Source organism: Hyla sarda, chromosome 11 (assembly GCF_029499605.1).
Source record: "Hyla sarda isolate aHylSar1 chromosome 11, aHylSar1.hap1, whole genome shotgun sequence".
NCBI lineage: Eukaryota > Metazoa > Chordata > Amphibia > Anura > Hylidae > Hyla > Hyla sarda.
The window spans coordinates 18,628,604-18,641,978 of record NC_079199.1 but is presented as its reverse complement, the minus strand read 5'-3'; the positions used below and the strand labels follow the sequence as shown (position 1 = coordinate 18,641,978).

Below are 13,375 nucleotides of genomic sequence, written 5' to 3'. Positions count from 1 at the left end.
AAAAAAAAACTCCTTTCTTATTTCTTCCTGATATCAAGCTCTCTGCAGAGAAATAATTTATTTTATATATTTGCACAATATGTATCATTTTACCCCTTAATTGTATTTTAACTGGAGACTGTTACTGCCTCCTGCTGGTGAACATGAAAAAACACTTTGCTAACAGCATGTCATTCTATGATAGGCCACAGGGTGTCACTAGATGAAAAAAAATGTAGATAGACAGTATGCAGACTGAATACAGTGAAACACAAGACTGGTTATTCCTGTAATATTTTAATTTTTTCCAAATAAAATCTTATTACTATAGCAGTGGTGCACAGTATTGTCCCATTTACTTGTATACATCAGCAAACTGCCAACAACATAGTCCAAAATCCAAATGTGAATGGATCTTTAGTCACGCTTATGGGGTAACCTGACAACCTGTTCTACTCCCTGGACAACCCCTTTATAAGATATAAGATCCCGTATTCACATGATAGAGGATTACTAGCTGATCATGGGGGTCCGACCTTTGGGACCAATCACGAGAATTGAGTTCCATTCATTCTGGAGACAATTTTCTTCCATTTTCATGATAAGTGATTGGTCCCAATAGTTGGATTCCTACCGATAAGCTAGCTGTCCCCTATCTACCTATCTATTGAATATGGGATAGCCTTTTGAGTTGGGAATAACCCCTTTAAAGGGGTTGTGTGGTTAGTAGAAAAGGTCCTACCTGTTCTACTCCCTGGAGCTTACTTCTGCCCTCTGCCTGGAGGCTTTTGCTGGGAGTGAACCTATAGTGGGACCTATAAGCTGTAGTTTTTAACAGTACCACGTTTGCCTATCTATCTCTTTCTGATAACTTTTTATTAAGTTTTTTTCTGGGACATAATGTGACCAAGAATCAACAATCTTGGTGTTTGGAATTTTTTGTCGTTTAAGCGATTCACCGTGCACAATCAGGAATGCCATAATTTAATCGTTTGGACAATTATGCACGTGGTGATAACAAATAATGTTTTTTTTTTTTTTACAGTATTTTATTAGAAAAATGGGAAAATGGGGGTAATTTAAACTTTTATTAGGGGGGGATTTTTTAAATATATTTTTTAACTTACTTAACAGATTTTTTTTTCCAACGGAGTACTCCTTTATGGCCAAAATGCACTGAATCCTTAAGGGGTTAATAGACCAGTCTCCTGTTGGTCTATAGTTGCCAGGTTTCTTATGGGAAAAATAAATTAAAAAAATGATCAATTAAAAAAGTTTGATACAAACAGAAAAAGGGGTAGGATAGATTTATATATGGGGTGGCTCAGTACGGGAGTTGCACCCCTGTACCCTTGCTACCCTGTCAGGCAGCCTCTCTACAGTGCCCTTGGGCCCCCTGCATCTGTTCCCCTTGCATATTCATTTATATGTGTGTTATCTCCTGTAATATACCTGTAATGTGTTATAGCTTTAAGAATAGTTGACATGTGATTAAACTGTTGTCATGTGATTGTAACCCAGTGAGGTGTCAGTGACCATGTGACCTAAGAGTGACCAATGGGACCCCTCAGAGTCTCCCCCATATAAGCCCTGTGTGGAGCCTCTGCTCACTCTCTTAGTCTTTGCTGAGTTGCAGTGAGGTCAAGTCCTAGGTGTCTGGAGTCCAGAGGAGGCCTAAAGTCAGTCCAGCAGCCACGGATTCTCAAGTCCATTGCCCCACAGGTCAAGTCAAAGCTACAGAAGGGGTGAAGTCAGTCATAGTCTGTCATAGTCAAGTCAGTCCAAGTCATCCTGTCTCAAGTCAGCGTGGCCTGCATTCAAATTGTCCAAGTCCACTACAAGTCCCAGAAAGCCCTGTGGTCTCTGAAGTCACTGGCCACCTCCGTGGGCCTAGCCAAGCTGTATAGACTGTTACACCTGTCTGACTCAGTAATGCTGCCGTTATTCCGTAACTTGGCATCAGAGTCATAAATGCCCCCGTGCTTAGCCCAGGATCCAGCGGTATTCCTTCGGGTGGTGTAGAGCAGTGCTCTCCAACCTTTTTATCACCGCGAACCGCTAAACGTTTGATAATTTTTCCGTGGCCCGTTTGTTTTATATAGATATCAGCCCCCCCTTATATAGACAGCAGCCCCCCCCCTTATATAGACAGCAGGCCTCCCCACTTATATAGACAGCAGGCCCCCCTCTCATAGACAGCAGGCCCCCCTCTCATAGACAGCAGGCCCCCCTCTTATGGACAGCAGGCCCCCCACTTATATAGACAGAAGCCCCCCCCCCACTTATATAGACAGCAGGGCCCCCCCTTATAGACAGCACTCACTCTGCTGCTAGATCAGTGGTCTCCAAACTGTGGACCTCCAGCTGTTGCAAAACTACAACTCCCAGCATGCTGGGAGTTGTAGTTTTGCAGCATCTGGAGGTCCACAGTTTATAGACAGCAGGCCCCCGCCCCCGCCCCCCTCCTCTTGTAAACAGCTCACCACCTCCGGTTGTCCTCGGGTGCTGCCGCTCCACTGCCCCGTTCTCCTGTCCTCATAATGGCGTCCTATGGAGGAGCATGTGACATACACGTCACTCTGCTTCCTCCGCAGCGTTACGATGGGCGCAGGGGAGGAGGAGTGACGTGTGTGTCACATGCTCCTCCATAGGACGCAATGATGCGATCAGGAGAACAGGAGAGCAGCACTGCAGGGATCTGACATGGTATCGATTGGCCAGGAGGAGGATCAATGTAACAATAGTGAATTTTAATTCGCTTATGTCACACACTGGGCGGGCTCGGCCGCCACAATGAAATTATTTAAAGTTCCTCGGGCAGCCCGGTACCGTTTGATTCACGGACCGGTACCGGTCCGCGGCCCGGGGGTTGAGGAACACTGGTGTAGAGGATAAACCACGCCCTGGCATCACAAACACAAGGGGTTAATGCCATCCGCCCCTAGGGTAATTCCATCTGCCCTCATCACACCCTCACCACATATAGCCATCTAAAAATATGTTCACAGACTTTTTTTGAACAAATTTAGCAAATAGAAAAAATATGCTGGTTGTCCAAAAACATAATGTAATGTCCACATCTAGGTCAGAGGTTCTTTTAGGAGTCTCTCTCAGATTATGGCAAATATCCTGGACTAGATGGCCAACAACCAAGACAGGCGGTGGAACTACTGGTCCCAGCCATCCCCCAGAAGCTCTTCTCAGCTGCTGCAATAGTCTACACCTCCTCTGGTTTGCCCACACTACATTTGGCCTATTTCTAGTCTGACTGACACCCCTGTCTGTCTCAGGAACTGTCCAGAGTAGAGGAAAATGCCCTTAGCAAACCTCTCTTGATCTGGACAGTTCCTGACATGGACAGAGGTGTCAGCAGAGAGCACTGTGGTCAGACAGAATGGAAACTCAAAAAGAAAAGAACTTCCTCTGTAGTATACAGCAGCTGATAAGTACTGGAAGGATTAAAGGGGTGCTCCGCCCTTAGACATCTTATCCCCTATCCAAAGGATAGGGGATAAGATGTCAGATCGCCAGGGTCCCACTGCTGGGGACCCCCTGGATCTACCATGCAGCACCCACCTGTAGCGGCTTCCGGAACCGCTTGAGTTCCTCAGGCTGTGTCCATCTTGACCACCGGGACGGAAGATCGTGACGTCACGACTCCGGCCCTCGTGTGACGTCACACCCCGCCCCTCAATGCAAGTCTATGGGAGGGGGCGGGACAGCTGTCACGCCCCCTCCCATAGAATTGCATTGAGGGGGCATTACCGGGACATCACAAGCCTCCTCCCCGCATCGTCAGTCATCCGGCACAGAGCAAAGTTCGCTCCGTACACCAGATGTCTGGGGTGCCGCAGCCAAGATCTTTTGGATAGGGGATAAGATGTCTAGGGGGCAGAGTACACCTTTAAAGGGACAGCAGCACTGAATATGATGGAGTTTGTTTGAAATCATTGAGGTATTGTGCCTCCCTACTGGGGGGAGATTCTATTCCACAAGTCTCACTTGCACGGGTTGCCAGGTTACAAGTAAAGCCTCTAATCTTTTCAGCAGAACTGTGAGTGTGAGTCCTTGCTCCGAGCTCACTGAATATGAGTGAGCCAGGCTTCTCCCAGTTCTCTAATCTATGTATTTGTTAGGTTTCATCCACATGGATGTTCCGTTAGGACCCAGTCGCAGATTTAGAAGAAATCTTGGAGAAAATATTGCATGAAGCATCACTATCTTTTCTGGGACAATACCGGACACCATGCCTGATACCTGATGGTCCCTGTTACAGTCAATGGGGTCTATTGTCTGTCAAGTGCCATTGGTGTCCAGCAGTCACAGGATTGGGCACTGGTGCCATTTCCATTGTTCTTCTCCTATGATCGAGAGGAAGAATGGAAATATGTAGAGAGCCTAGACCAAGCATGTCAAAATCAAAGGCTAACATGGGCCAAAAAAACAAGGTTTAAGTTTATGTGGGCCGCATGAAAAAAAAAAAAATTAAACTTTACTATATGTATCAAGACCCCAACCCCCCCCCTGTACAATACCCCAACCCCCACCTGTACAATAACCCAACCCCCCCCCCTGCACAAGACCCCATGATGACCCCTTTGCACAACAACCCATGCCCCCGGCACAACATCTCATGCCCCACTGCACAAGACCCCATGCCCACCCTACAAAAGACCCCATGCCCCCCTGCACAACACCTTATGACCCCCTTCACAAGACCCGATGTCCCCCCTTCACAAGACTCCATGCCCCTTTTGTACAACACTCCATGCCCCTTTAGCACAAGAACCCATTCCCCCCCTTTGCACAAGACCCCATGGCCCCCTTCACAAGACCCCATGCCTCTTTTGTACAACACCCCATGCCCCCTTTGCACAAGACCCATGCCCCCCTGCACAAGACCCCATGCCCCCCTTTGCATAAGACCCCATGCACCCTGCACAAGACCCCATGCCCCCTTTGCACAAGACCCCATGCCCACTCTACACAAGACCCCATGCCCCCCTTGACAAGACCCCATGACCCCCCTTCACAAGACCTCATGCCCCTTTTGTACAACACTCCATGCCCCCTTTGCACAACACCCCATGCCTCTTTTGCCCCATGCCCCCCACCCCTGCACAAGACCCCATTCCCTGTTTTTTTTTTTTATCAAACAATATTAGCATTAATATTTACTTTTCTTACCTTGTGAATCTGTTGCCCTGCGTCTAAAGCTGCAATGGCACCATCCGCAGCATGTGTCAGAACTCCTTCAAGGTGCTGCCTGATGACGTGACATCAGGACGCAACGTTTACCTCTGCGCACCTCCATCCTCTCCTGGACCGCCTCCAACTGCTCCTGGACCGCCTCCACCAGCCTCCATCCTCTCCTGGACCGCCTCCAACTGCTCCTGGACCGCCTCCGCCAGCCTCCATCTTCTCCTGGACCTCCTCCGCCAGCCTCCATCCTCTCCTGGACCGCCTCCGCCAGCCTCCATCCTCTCCTGGACCGCCTCCGCCAGCCTCCATCCTCTCCTGGACCGCTTCCGCCAGCCTCCATCCTCTCCTGGACCGCCTCCAACTGCTCCTGGACCACCTCCAATTGCTCCTGGACCGCCTCCGCAAGCCTCCATCCTCTCCTGGACCGCCTCCGCAAGCCTCCATCCTCTCCTGGACTGCCTCCGCCAGCCTCCATCCTCTCCTGGACCGCCTCCGCAAGCCTCCATCCTCTCCTGGACCGCTTGTCAGCTACTGGACCACCTCCAACTTCTCCTGGACCTCCTCCGCCATCCTTCAACCGCTCCTGGACCGCTGTGAGCTGAGGGGAGGAGCGGTCGCACGTTTGCATGGGTTGCAAAATTCTACCTCACACCTGCACCTGTGAAGTCGCAAAATTCCACCTCACACCGCCTCTGACTTTTTTATTTCATCTCCGCCCCCCTCCAGGTAACCAGAGCAATTAATATCTTTGCCAGGCCGCTAAGATATTCATTGTGGGCCACATGTTTGACACCCATGGCCTAGACAATGCAATGAGACACAGTCGTTTAATTCCTATATTGTTATTAATTTTTCTTAACCCCTTAAGTACTCGTGCCATACGTAATCATACAGACCTACAGAATAAAGATAATGGGGAGATTTATCAAAACCTGTCCAGAGGAAAAATAGCTGAGTTGCTCATAGCAACCAATGAGATCGCTTCTTTCATTTCTCAGAGGCCTTTTTAAAAATGAAAGAAGCGATGTGATTCGTTGCTATGGGCAACTCAGCAACTTTAAGGCGTTATTACTATTAGAAGGTGAGGAGGAGAAAACTGAAGTGCAAAAATTAAAAATATCTGCATCCTTAAAGGGGTAGTCCAGTGGTGAAAAACATATCCCCTATCCTAACGATAGGGGATAAGCTTCAGATCGCGGGGGGTCCGACCGATGGAGCCTCCTGTACGGGGCCCCGGCTCGCTGGTCAAATAGCGCGTGTTGACCACCGCACAAAGCGGCGGCCAACACGCCCCCTCAATACAACTCTATAGCAGAGCTGGAGATTGCAGAAGGCAGCGCTCCGATTTTGCCATAGAGTTGTATTGTGGGGGGGTGTCGGCCGCCGCTTCGTGCGGTGATCAACACGCACCCTAAATGGGAAGGGGGGAGATGATTTATATTTTTATTAGGGCAGGGAGTGGGGCTTTTATATATATTTTTAAAACATTTATCACAGCATCTATACAGTAAATCTATATTGATTGATCACAGAATCTATTGAGTTAAAGGGGAACTCCGGTGGGGAAAAAAATTTCAAATCAACTGGCTCCAGAAAATTAAACAGATTTGTAAATTACTTCTATTTAAAAATATCAACCCTTCCAGTACTTATCAGCTGCCTAAACTACAGATATACTACAGAGAAATTTGTGAATTTTTTTCCAGTCTGACAACAGTGCTCTCTGCTAACACCTCTGTCTGTGTCAGGAACTCCAGAGCTGGAGAGGCATTCAATGGGGATTTGCTTCTAATCTGGACAGTGCCTGACACAGACAGAGGTGTCAGCAGAGAGCACTGTTGTCAGGCTGGAAAAAACTTCACAAATGTCTCTGTATTATACAGCAGCTGATAAGTACTGGAAGGCTTCAGATTTTTTAATAGAAGTAACTTACAAATCTGTTCAACTTTCTGGCACCAGTTGATTTAAAAACATTTGTTTTCCACTTGTTTCCACCGGAGTTCCCCTTTAATGGCGGACATCAGCATGAACACTGATGTCCACCATTAGTGGTGAGTCCTTAAACACCCCATAAATGCATGGTGCTGCACATTACTGACTCACTACAGTGCCATACATTTACGGCATATGGCGCAAGTACTTACCGGCTGAAAGAAAATTAACATTATAGGAATAAAAAGACTGTGTGTGACTGTATTGTCCAGGCTGCTCTACACTGTCTATTCACAGGCGCGGACCCACTACTGATCAGCATGGGGGTTTTGACCTGCTCCGTTTCCGACCTGGGCCGATTTACCCCTCCTTAGACAACCTGGTGGCTCCGAGCTCCCCCAGAGTCACCATATTGATACCGAACTTAGTGCGGACACCCGATCGACATAGCGCAGGGCAGAACAGAACTCCTGGACTCAAGTGATCCGACAGCCTCAGCCTCCCAAATAGCTGGGATTACAGACGCACGCCACCGCGCCCGGCGAGAGGGGCTGCCTGCTGTGTAATATAGGAGCCGCCTGCTGTGTAATATAGGAGCCGCCCGCTGTGTAATATAGGAGCCGCCTGCTGTGTAATATAGGAGCCGCCTGCCGTGTAATATAGGACCCGCCTGCCGTGTAATATAGGAGCCGCCTGCCGTGTAATATAGGAGCCGCCTGCCGTGTAATATAGGAGCCGCCTGCCGTGTAATATAGGAGCCGCCTGCCGTGTAATATAGAAGCCGCCTGCCGTGTAATATAGGAGCCGCCTGCTGTGTAATATAGGAGCCGCCTGCTGTGTAATATAGGAGCCGCCTGCCGTGTAATATAGGAGCCGCCTGCTGTGTAATATAGGAGCCGCCTGCTGTGTAATATAGGAGCCTGTGTGATGGGGGATACAGACAGACAGCGCCACCTACTGTCTCTTTTTTTTGTGTTTGGTTCAGTCTCTAACTGTGATATTGTGCATAGTGTAAGTATAGTAAAGAGACAGTAGGTGGCGCTAGCTGTGATATTGTACATAGTGTAAGTATAGTAAAGAGACAGTAGGTGGCGCTAGCTGTCTGTATCCCCCATCACACAGGCTCCTATATTACACAGCAGGCGGCTCCTATATTACAAAGCAGGCGGCTCCTATATTACACAGCAGGCGGCTCCTATATTACACAGCAGGCGGCTCCTATATTACACAGCAGGCGGCTCCTATATTACACAGCAGGCGGCTCCTATATTACACAGCAGGCGGCTCCTATATTACACAGCAGGCGGCTCCTATATTACACAGCAGGCGGCTCCTATATTACACAGCAGGCGGCTCCTATATTACACAGCAGGCGGCTCCTATATTACACAGCGGGCGGCTCCTATATTAAGCAGCAGGCGGCTCCTATATTACACAGCAGGCGGCTCCTATATTACACAGCAGGCGGCTCCTATATTACACAGCAGGCGGCTCCTATATTACGCAGCAGGCGGCTCCTATATTACACAGCAGGCGGCTCCTTTTGCCGGGCGCGGTGGCGTGCATCTGTAATCCCAGCTACTTGGGAGGCTGAGGCTGTCGGATCACTTGAGTCCAGGAGTTCTGTTCTGCCCTGCGCTATGTGGATCGGGTGTCTGCACTAAGTTCGGTATCAATATGGTGACTCTGGGGGAGCTCGGAGCCACCAGGTTGTCTAAGGAGGGGTGAATCGGCCCAGGTCGGAAACGGAGCAGGTGAAAACCCCCATGCTGATCAGTAGTGGGTCCGCGCCTGTGAATAGACAGTGTAGAGCAGCCTGGACAATACAGTCACACACAGTCTTTTTAGTAAAATCTGATAATTGTGTTATTTCTTCTCCCCATAGGGTTAGTGTGAACACAACTGCTGCAGCCTCCTCTACTGGACTAGAAGCTGAATATGTGCAAATTATACAGGACAACAGCGACACCTGGTGGTGACAATCAGCACAGACGCTCTTATCTACTATAATCCTGGAGTGTAACGTTCTATTAGGCCACCAGCGCCACCTACTGACCACACACAGCTGAAGCTTTGGAGCTTTTGGGAAAAAAATTCTGAGCATGTTGGGAGTTGTAGTTTTACAACATCTGGGGGCTCCTCAGTTTGGTAACACTGCATTAGGCAAATGTGCAGCAATCGTGGACAAATCATCATTGAATACATGTGATGTGTAAAAACATTAAACAAACAGACGTCCTCCTGACCCCAACAGACTGGTCAGAGGAGGTCGTCAGCTGATTCACAACTCAAGTAACCAAAAGTAAAGAGATGAACAATCCCAGGTGAAATACGACAACTACAGAGTCTCATTGTTCTTACAGCCCATAAAGATCAGATACAATGTAATAAATGATGGTCCGTGTACACAGCGTATACTGCAGTATAAAGACTGTGTGTGACTGTATTGTCCAGGCTGCTCTACACTGTCTATTCACAGGCGTGGACCCACTACTGATCAGCATGGGGGTTTTCACCTGCTCCGTTTCCGACCTGGGCCAATTCACCCCTCCTTAGACAACCTGGTGGCTCCGAGCTCCCCCAGAGTCACCATATTGATACCGAACTTAGTGCGGACACCCGATCGACATAGCGCAGGGCAGAGCAGAACTCCTGGACTCAAGTGATCCGACAGCCTCAGCCTCCCAAGTAGCTGGGATTACAGACGCACGCCACCGCGCCCAGCAAATGTTGCAGCCTCCTCCACTATACTAGGAAATGCAATGTAGTGACGTCGCGGGACCACAGCGACACCTGGTGTCGGTAATGAGCGCTTTTATTCTGTTCTCATTTACTATGAGAGGCTACAGTGCATCAGCAACCTCTAGTGTTAATAATTAGTGCTGCCGCTAAAGAAGCTGCAATGTAGTGATGTCGCGGGATACAGTGACACCTGCGCTCTGTTACTATTATTTGATGCTACAGGGCACTAGCGACATCTAGTGTTGGTAATTAGTGTTGCCGCTCTCGCCACCGTCTACTGACGGCTCTGCTGTAACAGAGGCTGTGTTACCAGCGACACCTAAAGTTAGCAATGGAAAAAGTCGCATCTCTGAAAAGAGAACGTTACAAACTGCTCATTAGGTAACAATTACATTCTTTTGTTCATTGCTAACACTAGGTGTCGCTGTTGTCACAGCCTCCATCACACCAGAGCAGTCAGTAGACCGTGGCGGCTGAGAGCGGCAGCGCTAATTACCAACACTAGATGTCGCTGGTGCACTGTAGCCTCTCATAATTTAGATGGTAACAGAGTGACCGACACTAGGTGTCGCTGTGGTTCCTCGACATCACTACATTGCGGCTTCTAGAGCGGCAGTATTACCAATACTAGATGTCGCTGCTGCACTGTAACCTGTTATAGTAAATGATCACAGAGTGAAAGCGCTCAATACTGACACCAGGTGTCGCTGTTGTCCCGCTGACATCCCTACATTGCATCTCCTAGTATAGTGGAGGAGACTGTAACACTTGCCGGGTGCGGTGGCGTGCGTCTGTAATCCCAGCTACTTGGGAGGCTGAGGCTGTCGGATCACTTGAGTCCAGGAGTTCTGCTCTGCCCTGCGCTATGTCGATCGGGTGTCCGCACTAAGTTCGGTATCAATATGGTGACTCTGGGGGAGCTCGGAGCCACCAGGTTGTCTAAGGAGGGGTGAATCGGCCCAGGTCGGAAACGGAGCAGGAGAAAACCCCCATGCTGATCAGTAGTGGGTCCGTGCCTGTGAATAGACAGTGTAGAGCAGCTTGGACAATACAGTCACACACAGTCTTTTTAGTAAAATCTGATAATTGTGTTATTTCTTCTTCCCATAGGGTTAGTGTGGACACAACTGCTGCAGCCTCCTCTACTGGACTAGAAGCTGAATATGTGCAAATTATACAGGACAACAGCGACACCTGGTGGTGACAATCAGCACAGACGCTCTTATCTACTATAATCCTGGAGTGGAACGTTCTATTAGGCCACCAGCGCCACCTACTGACCACACACAGCTGAAGCTTTGCAGCTTTTGGGAAAAAAATTCTGAGCATGTTGGGAGTTGTAGTTTAATGACATCTGGAGGCTCCTCAATTTGGTAACACTGCATTAGGCAAATGTGCAGAAATTGTGGACAAATGATCATTGAATACATGTGATGTTTAAAAACATTAAACAAACAGACGTCCTCCTGACCCCAACAGACTGGTCAGAGGGGGTCGTCAGCTGATTCACAACTCAAGTAACCAAAAGTAAAGAGATGAACAATCCCAGGTGAAATACGACAACTACAGAGTCTCATTGTTCTTACAGCCCATAAAGATCAGATACAATGTAATGAATGATGGTCCGTGTACACAGCGTATACTGCAGTATAAAGACTGTGTGTGACTGTATTGTCCAGGCTGCTCTACACTGTCTATTCACAGGCGCGGACCCACTACTGATCAGCATGGGGGCTTTCACCTGCTCCGTTTCCGACCTGGGCCGATTCACCCCTCCTTAGACAATCTGGTGGCTTCGAGCTCCCCCAGAGTCACCATATTGATACTGAAATTAGTGCGGACACCCGATCGACATAGCGCAGGGCAGAGCAGAACTCCTGGACTCAAGTGATCCGACAGCCTCAGTCTCCCAAGTAGCTGGGATTACAGACGCACGCCACCGCACCCGGCAAGTGTTATGGCCTCCTCCACTATACTAGGAGATGCAATGTAGTGACGTCGCGGGACCACAGTGACACCTGCGCTCTGTTACTATTATTTGAGGCTACAGGGCACTAGCGACTAGGTGTCGCTGTGGTTCCTTGACGTCACTACATTGCGGCTTCTAGAGCGGCAGTATTACCAATACTAGATGTCGCTGCTGCACTGTAACCTGTTATAGTAAATGATCACAGAGTGAAAGTGCTCAATACTGACACCAGGTGTCGCTGTTGTCCCGCTGACATCCCTACATTGCATCTCCTAGTACAGTGGAGGAGACAGTAGCACTCGCCGGGCGCGGTGGCGTGCGTCTGTAATCCCAGCTACTTGGGAGGCTGAGGCTGTCGGATCACTTGAGTCCAGGAGTTCTGTTCTGCCCTGCGCTATGTCGATCGGGTGTCCGCACTAAGTTCGGTATCAATATGGTGACTCTGGGGGAGCTCGGAGCCACCAGGTTGTCTAAGGAGGGGTGAATCGGCCCAGGTCGGAAACGGAGCAGGTCAAAACCCCCATGCTGATCAGCAGTGGGTCTGCGCCTGTGAATAGACAGTGTAGAGCAGCCTGGACAATACAGTCACACACAGTCTTTTTTGGTTCATTTGAGTGTCCACTGTATATTTTTTGCAGCTGATGTTTTCAGAATATATGCAGCAGTTACTGTACGTGTATTCTGACCCTAAAACTGATCCCAGTTTGGTATCAATGGAATCGTAGTCCCCCGTAGAATATAGATAACATGTCAGATTTACCCTTCTGTGAACTCTAAAAAAATGATTGCCCCACAAAAGCATTTCACTCTTGGACCCAGGCAGCACAATGTTTTGGGCCGGCCCTGCCCCTGACTGTATAATCCTGACCACCACCTGATCAGTTATTTCCATTATTAAAATAATTTCACGCCTGTCTAATGATTAACTGAATTGTCAAACTATAAACCACATATGTAGGGACCAGGAGTCATGTGGCTGTGAGGTCTCTCCAGGTAACTGAATCCCGTCTGGGTATCATGAGTTTAACCAGTCTGTGCTGCACTGTATTCAGTCTGCATACTGTCTATCCACATTTTTTTTTAATCTAGCGACACCCTGTGGCCTATTATAGAATGACATGCTGTTAGCAAAGAGTTTCTTCATGTTCACCAGCAGGAGGCAGTAACACTCTCCAGTTAAAATACAATTAAGGTCCTTTATAGGAGTAAAATGATGCACATCGTGCAAATATATAAAATAAATTATTTCTATGCAGAGAGGTTGATATCAGGAAGAAATAAGAAAGGCATTTTTTTTAACAAAAATTTGTAATTTGAAAGTAACAAAAGACTGTGTTTCACTGTATTGTCCAGGCTGCTCTACACTGTCTATTCACAGGCGCGGACCCACTACTGATCAGCATGGGGGTTTTGACCTGCTCCGTTTCCGACCTGGGCCGATTCACCCCTCCTTAGACAACCTGGTGGCTCCGAGCTCCCCCAGAGTCACCATATTGATACCGAACTTAGTGCGGACACCTGATCGACATAGCGCAGGGCAGAACAGAACTC

At 48.5% G+C, this 13,375-nt stretch overlaps 1 protein-coding gene across 1 annotated transcript in view; it reads right to left on the bottom strand.

Annotated features, from left to right (window-relative positions):
- Positions 1-5,318, bottom strand: part of SAV1 (salvador family WW domain containing protein 1) — a 38,496-nt gene extending 33,178 nt beyond the window's left edge. Inside the window, exon 1 of the mRNA XM_056546432.1 lies at positions 5,167-5,318. The gene's annotated coding sequence lies outside the window, so the exon portion shown is untranslated. The remainder of the gene's footprint in view (positions 1-5,166) is intronic.
- Between the last annotated feature and the right edge of the window lie 8,057 nt (positions 5,319-13,375).